This window comes from Rhipicephalus sanguineus, chromosome 4 (genome assembly GCF_013339695.2).
Source record: "Rhipicephalus sanguineus isolate Rsan-2018 chromosome 4, BIME_Rsan_1.4, whole genome shotgun sequence".
Taxonomy (NCBI): domain Eukaryota; kingdom Metazoa; phylum Arthropoda; class Arachnida; order Ixodida; family Ixodidae; genus Rhipicephalus; species Rhipicephalus sanguineus.
The window spans coordinates 42,456,807-42,464,104 of NC_051179.1; positions in this window are offsets into that span (position 1 = coordinate 42,456,807).

Sequence of the window (7,298 nt, forward strand, 5' to 3'; positions counted from 1 at the left end):
GAGTTACTGTATATGCTACCTTTAGGTAGCAGAGTTGCGCATCTGTCTTCCAACGCCGCTAGCAACCATGCATTGCGGAGAAGCTGCCGCTTGGGCCAATTTTTTTTATTTCTCGACGCCGCCGCTGCAGCGAACTGCACTAACACTAGCCATCGACAGCCAATGTTTATCGCCGGTCTTCGACACGCCAGACAGGTTAACCGGCGTCACGGTAGGCATGTCGCCTGCAAAAACGAAGTGCGACTTCACCGCATAGCTGTGGTTGCTAGCCGGACCTATGCGCAACTCTGCTACGTAAAGGTAGCATATACAGTGACTCTAGGGTAGCCGAAGAACAAAAGAGTGGAGCCATCTTGAGTGGCCCAAAGGCCCATCGTCATCCGGCTTCTTTTTCGCTCTGCCCCCTTCTCATGATTCTCTCGTAAATCATTAACGTTGTTTACCTACCTACCTGTAAGCTCTCTTCGTGGTAAATTCCGCGATCGGTACTGCTCCTAGTTATGCTAGCCACCATATCCTAGTTGCACACTGAAGGTCAACCTCCGTATGTTGTCTGACTGCCCAATTGCACAACACGCGTGCAGTTTCACCTGCGTACGTTTTAACGCGATAGCGTTAGAGAGCTCGTGTCGCAGAAATTCCGTCGTCGGTGTCGGGACCGCGGGGACCGTTGGTTGTGAGCGAAAAATCATCCGTGAGCGAAAAATCGAGAAAGGAAATGGACAACTATGTCCATCTAGCGGAAAACATATCAAGCCAATGCCGCCTTTTCCAGAGGAGGCGTTGATCAAGCAAACAGCGAACCATCAGCGAACGCTAGATAATGTGCTGCCATCTGTGAGGCATTGTGAGACGCTTCATGGCCTCCGAGATGGCAAGCGCGCGGCGTGCATCTTGGAGGCCATGCGACTCTTGCTTTAGATTAAAAACCTGTATGTACCATTCTCGCGCGCGCGCGCGTGTGTGTCTGTGTGCGTCTGTGTGTAACAATACACATTAATAAGTATGCACTTAGTGGTTGAAGTGCGCAAAAGGGGCCGGATTTCGCTATTGCGTTCAACTCTTAAAGGCGAAGCTTAAGGGTCCCCCAATTTTTTTTTTTATCTGCGTTGGTATTCGCTCCTTTACACTGCTAACGTAAAGTTCAGCAACCCAACCCCTGGCATCTGCAGGACGCTCAATAAATGTTTCTGTCAACCAACCAACTCATGGCATGTCCACCAGGGTGGGTACGTGCCATGTGGTGCCATCATTATCAAAAAAGCTAATGAAGAAGAGAAGATTGGCACGTGCGGTCGTTCTTTCTGCTGCTCGCCGACGGACTAATTCCAAACGTTGTTACATCCGTCAAACATCACACCTGATAGTCTGGCTGTGTGCTCTGCAGAATTTTCAAGTATTAGCTATGTTTTTTTTAATCTCTTTTATTATAAAATTACAACGTTTATCTTTAGCCTCATAAGTATTTACCTCAAAATCCTGCCACCCGGTTCCTGGCCCATACCCCTTTGTGGGTAAGCGCCACTAGTAAGAGGTCATCATCATCATCACCACCACCATCATCATCATCATCATCCGGAACTCGTCTCACTCGTCGGTCCGACCTTTTCAGCGGCGATGGAACGCCCGACCCGGAGGTGATCTACGGCCGAGAAGAAAAAGCGCAAGTCGCTGCCGCGCACCGTGATCCTGCCGCAGCCAGCTCCGCAACAGCAGGCCCTGACCTCTCCCCCCGCCACCAGAGTACCGATGGTTTCCGAAGCCGCCGAACGGCAGCCGGCCCCACAGATGAGCCTGGTGTCTCCGTTCGCCATCGCACCGACGACGACTGCCGAATCGAAGAAGCACCAGAAGCCGCTGTCTTATATGGACGTCGGGTCGCCCAGATCGAAGACGAGGAAAAGCTTGAACTCGATGGTTCGCTCTGGCATCGCTTGGCTGATTGCTAAGATGAAGAAAAAAAACGAGCTTGCAGTCTCCGTTCGGCATCGCTTCGCTGAGGAGCCAACTGGGAGCCGAGACTGATCGTGACACGCGTTCGAAGTGTGCGCGTTCCAAGAGTGGTACGAAGCGACGCACAAGGGGACCATCAGACGCACGGTCGACAACACTAACAGGCTACTGCACACGGACAAATCCTACAAATCGATCGGCGCCAAACGGTGAGCTTCGAGAGATACCGAGTTTTGGGAAAACCGCTAGCGCCCTATAGGCTACGTAAACCGTAACCCCTCAAATCTTCGAGCTGCTGCGCCACCGGCGCTTTTTTGTTGTTCATTACCAGACGCAGCAAGGGACACCAGCCTGTACCAACAAGTTTTTCCCTCAGCAAACAGTAGCGCATATTTAAAAATAGATAGATAGATAGATAGATAGATAGATAGATAGATAGATAGATAGATAGATAGATAGATAGATAGATAGATAGATAGATAGATAGATAGATAGATAGATAGATAGATAGATAGATAGATAGATAGATAGATAGATAGATAGATAGATAGATAGATAGATAGATAGATAGATAGATAGATAGATAGATAGATAGATAGATAGATAGATAGATAGATAGATAGATAGATAGATAGATAGATAGATAGATAGATAGATAGATAGATAGATAGATAGATAGATAGATAGATAGATAGATAGATAGATAGATAGATAGATAGATAGATAGATAGATAGATAGATAGATAGACATTTCATGAGCAATACAGATCGTGAGGAGTGAGAGAAAAAAGCTGCTTTTAGGCAGCTGGACAAAGCCCTCACCGCGTGTATCTTGGACTTGGTTCAGCATTTGACCACAAACATACCAGCAATATAATACATCATTACAATTTATAAAAATCATATCATGGTTCATATCACGATTCAATCATGGTTCAACGCGGTTAAACCAGGTTTGTCGAGCGATAGCTTGGTTTTGCTTGCTTTGGGAAATGACGAGACTATTGGTTCGAGAGATTTAACTTTATCGCATGCCTTAGTTTAGGCAAGGTCGTCGAGAAGTGTACATGCTTTGACTATACGCCGCGACAAGGGAGCCAACAAGTTGCACTAAAAGACAACACATACAAGCTGCTCGGCGCGAACGCGCGGTGAACTATGTGGAGCCAGCGCCACTGGCAGTGGCGGCACGAGACTCCCCTACAGCCAGTGGCGTAGGCAGAAATTTTTTCGGGGGGGGGGGAAGGGGGGGCACCCCCGATCTGACATTGGGACTGGGCAGATAAGTGAGGTCGAGTGTCATTTTGTGCTCTGTATCCCACGGAAAAAAAAGAATACCGGGGGGGGGGGGGGCACGGGCCCGGTGTGCCACCCCCCCCCCCCCCGGAATTGCCTACAGCCGCTGTTCGTTTTCGTGAACGTACCACACTAATGTTCCCTGAAGGCCTTTCACCGGCGTTGACCTAGGCTGATAGGAGTATAGCTATTGCTCTAAAATGTCCCAAGCGTAAGCACAGACCCCCATATGCGCTGTTCGCTTCATCTGCACAACTACGCAGAAAACTTACGTATGATATTCGTATGAACACTTACGTATGAAAAAGTTACGTATGATATTCACATCATCGCACCGTAAAGTGCACTTCATTTCGATAATACTGGCGTATGTACTGTAACGTGAGCGCTGACGTTACGTCAGACCATAAGCTACCCTTTAAACGCCGGTGTTGTCGCATGCTTGGTAAGCCCACGATGTGCACACAACTGCAACATTAAAAAAACACGTCGATCCACCTCGTAGCGCTTAGCTTAAAACCAAGAAATGGAGCTCTGCTTCGCATGATACCGATTCCCAGAAGGCGTGGGATCTGCCGAATTTTCGTCTGCTTTCCTTTTCCTTCCCGTATTTGTACATTTCATGAAAAAAAGGAGTAATTTTCTTCATTGCTTTTCTTGACTTCACAAATTCGCCTTTTTCGTGGTGTCACGGCGCATGCGCCTTTCCCCTAGCGGGAAAGTAGTGGAACGCTGTGGTAGGCGTACGCACGCATTTCGATCTCAGAGGCTTTAGTTCTGGTGGTCCCGGTGCCCTCGGACCATCCCGCAAAGCTGCGGCCCCTCTACCAAAAAGTCATAGGGCGGCAGAGGAAAATGAAAGTCCGATTGGACCCTTTAGATGGTCTCTTCATTTTCTCGTTCCTTGCTTAGAAAAGGAAGTGGTTGCTACTCGAATGCGGAGTGTACATTAACTATTTCTTGTGTGCTTACGAGATATGTGCCCCGTTTTATTGCTTCGTTGCTTTTTCTTGACCTTTCTCACTCGTGGACGCAGGAAGGTCGCTGCCAAGTGGACACCGTTCAGCGAAGAAGGGGTCACTCTCGTGGTCAATGGCAGCTCTCGCACGGAGATAGAGCAGTGCATGACCAAGACGTGCAATGTTTACTCTGCATTCAACATATATAAAACCCGAAACGCGTCGCTTCTAGCCGCGCACAATGCGCCAAGATGGATCCGGCGCTGTGTATCCACATTGTTTCCATTTGTTTGTGCGCACTTCCGATACCTTTATTACGTGAGGAAAAAAAGGTTTATTTTTGTAGTGTAATCGATGGACGCGGGACTTGATTGAACCTACGTTGACCTGGACCGTGGATACTATATGTATGATTGAAGACGTGCGACCCTGTTTGTGCCCTGCATTAACGACAACGTAGATTCTTGCCTATGAATATGCGAACCACAACAGAACAAGCTATTGTTGAACTTACTTTGGTGGTCTCTCTTTCACTAAGCTCACCCTGACCCTGACGCATTCATCGCAATTTACCTGTTTCTTTTTTATCTTTATTCTGATCACGTGTGAACGTTAATTGATGAGGCGGGATTTTGACACATTCCTACAACGAGCATTGCTGAGCACCTTGATCGTGTGTGTACCTGTATTTGGCAGAACGCGTGCTGCTATCCTGCGCCCGAGTTCAGTGTATCAGTATGGCGTTTGTGCGTCATTCAGCGTAGGCTACAGTACTGACTGCACAAATATGTAGGGAGTATTCACGTGAAGTCAACGTGAACCATTTGGTTGTCCAATTCGCAGCTTCGATGTGCTGGAAATAAGCAGATCAATATAAAGCGCGCTTTTCATTGTGCTGGTTGTAGAACATCATCGCGGCCGCGATGACGTCAGTGCATACCATGCATGGAGGAAGGAAAAACTAAGGAGAGACCCTGACGTCACGTTCGTGAAGCCTCCGCATCGCAAACGCCCGCATTGCCTCCTAGCGAAGGCGCAGCGAAACATTTCGCGATTTCCGTTGCCTCGTTTGCAAGCGCATGCGCGCATCGAGCGAGTCGCGAAACTTTTGCACCCTTTTTTTAGGGGCGAAGCTCCTTAAGGCGGCACCCGTTCGTCCCTCGTAGTCGTAGTAGTAGTCGTAGTGCGTAACCATTCTTACGCTTTGACCTCCAAGGTGGTGCCGGTGGGAGATTTTTCCTGTGCGTTGTTGAACAATAAAAAATTCGCAGCGTGCGCGTTAACTAAAAGCCGAATTCTTCTGTCTCTCATTCCCCATTAGCAGCCATTGGCACGTTCCAGTAGGAAACGTTAGTAGAAGTGTAAGTGTTAGCTAAAAGCCGACTTCTTCTGTCTCTCATTGCCATTAGCAGCCATTGTTTACCTCCAAGGTAGTGCCTGGTGAGATTTCTCCTGTGCGTCATTAAACAATAAAATTTTGTTCAAAACGCCGTTGATTGATGAAATAAACCAACGAAAGACGCCAGATGTTTTGTAAAAGCAAAACGAAAGAACGCCAGATGTTTCTAAAGCAAAATGAAAAGACGCCAGCTGCTTAACGAAAGACGCCAGATGTTTTCTAAAGCAATGGTTTTCTAAACAATGAAAATTCACAGCGTACATGTAAAATTAAAGTGAGCTGCAAGTCGTCATAACTCATCGAACCTTTAGTATAAACGCGCCCGATCTCACGTCGGCGATGATGTACTGGGCAGAATTCACGGAAGATTCACGGTTTACCGATGAACCTCCGCAGCTTCGCCCACTCATCATCATTCACTCCGTGGATATGCTGTGATTTTTTGTTTTGTTTTTCGCCGTGCAAGCGGTGTAGTCGATTTACGCGTGCTGCTCCTTTTGTGCGTTGGTTTGGAAAGCTACGCAATCCCCAGCTGTTGCGTACACCCTGTGCAAATCGCGTGCACTGCGGACAGTACCGGGTGTCACTTTTCATGTGTACGTATACGTTCGCTTCATTACTGATCACTAAGGCATGGTATTTGCATGCGGAGCTCTCGGAAGTGCGCTCTGTTGCTTCTTACCGGTTGTGTTAACTCGAAAGACACGTGAAATTTTGTTTTTGGCGTCTGACGCGCCATACATACCATGCGCTGAAGGCTTCGTACGTTTTAGAGGCTGTGTCGTCCAAACGAAAGGGCAATAAACTTTTGTCGTTGTTATCGGACTACGTGATTTATGTATTGTGCGGTGTGCGCTCGCTGCGTGCTTGTGTTGTGTGCGCACTGGAATTACAAACTTTACGTGCACGATCGCGTATACAATACAGCGGTGTCTTCTTTTCGCGTGAAGTTACGTCAACTATAGGTTGGCATTGCGCCGAATAGCTACTGCGCTCACTCCATATACACGAGCAAAGAACCGCTAATCGGGCAATAGATCTGGAAATCGGGCTACAAAAAAGGAAAAGAAAGGCCTAACGCCCAGAAGAACGCGCAGGTCACTGCTAGGTGAGTTCGAATACGATGAGGCAGGGGCTGAATGTTTTTGATTACGGCACGTACCGGCACTTCCTGTACTGTTGCACAAAAACGAAGAACTTCAGCACGCAGCGCTCGGGCCTGCCACGCACGAACAGCCCGGTAAACGTCTGCTTGCAACATTTTACTGCGTGCGAACCGCACAATACCCGCTAAGTTTACACGGGACTACAAATCCGAGCAGAAGCGAACCACCGCGGAGAGCACGCCGCGAGCTGTCTGCTGTTTTGTTTGCCCCATATCGGTTTGTTTACCCCATAAATCTGACGTCACTTCCGCCACACTTTTCGCAATGCATTGGGATACGATAGGACCTCTCCTTAGTTTTTCCTTCCTCCATGATACCATGAGTGCATACACCCTATTTCGGCGGTTAAAAAAAAAGGGCATGTTTAAACAAATGTTGTGTTGAGAGCTGTAATATAATTTGCCTGTAATGAATATGCAGTCGGCGCTAATACAGTACCCGGGCGAATCTGCATATATAACAGCAGTTCGTACATACTTGAGACTTCGTTTGCACGGGGAAAGCAAATATAGAAACTGTCTAGCA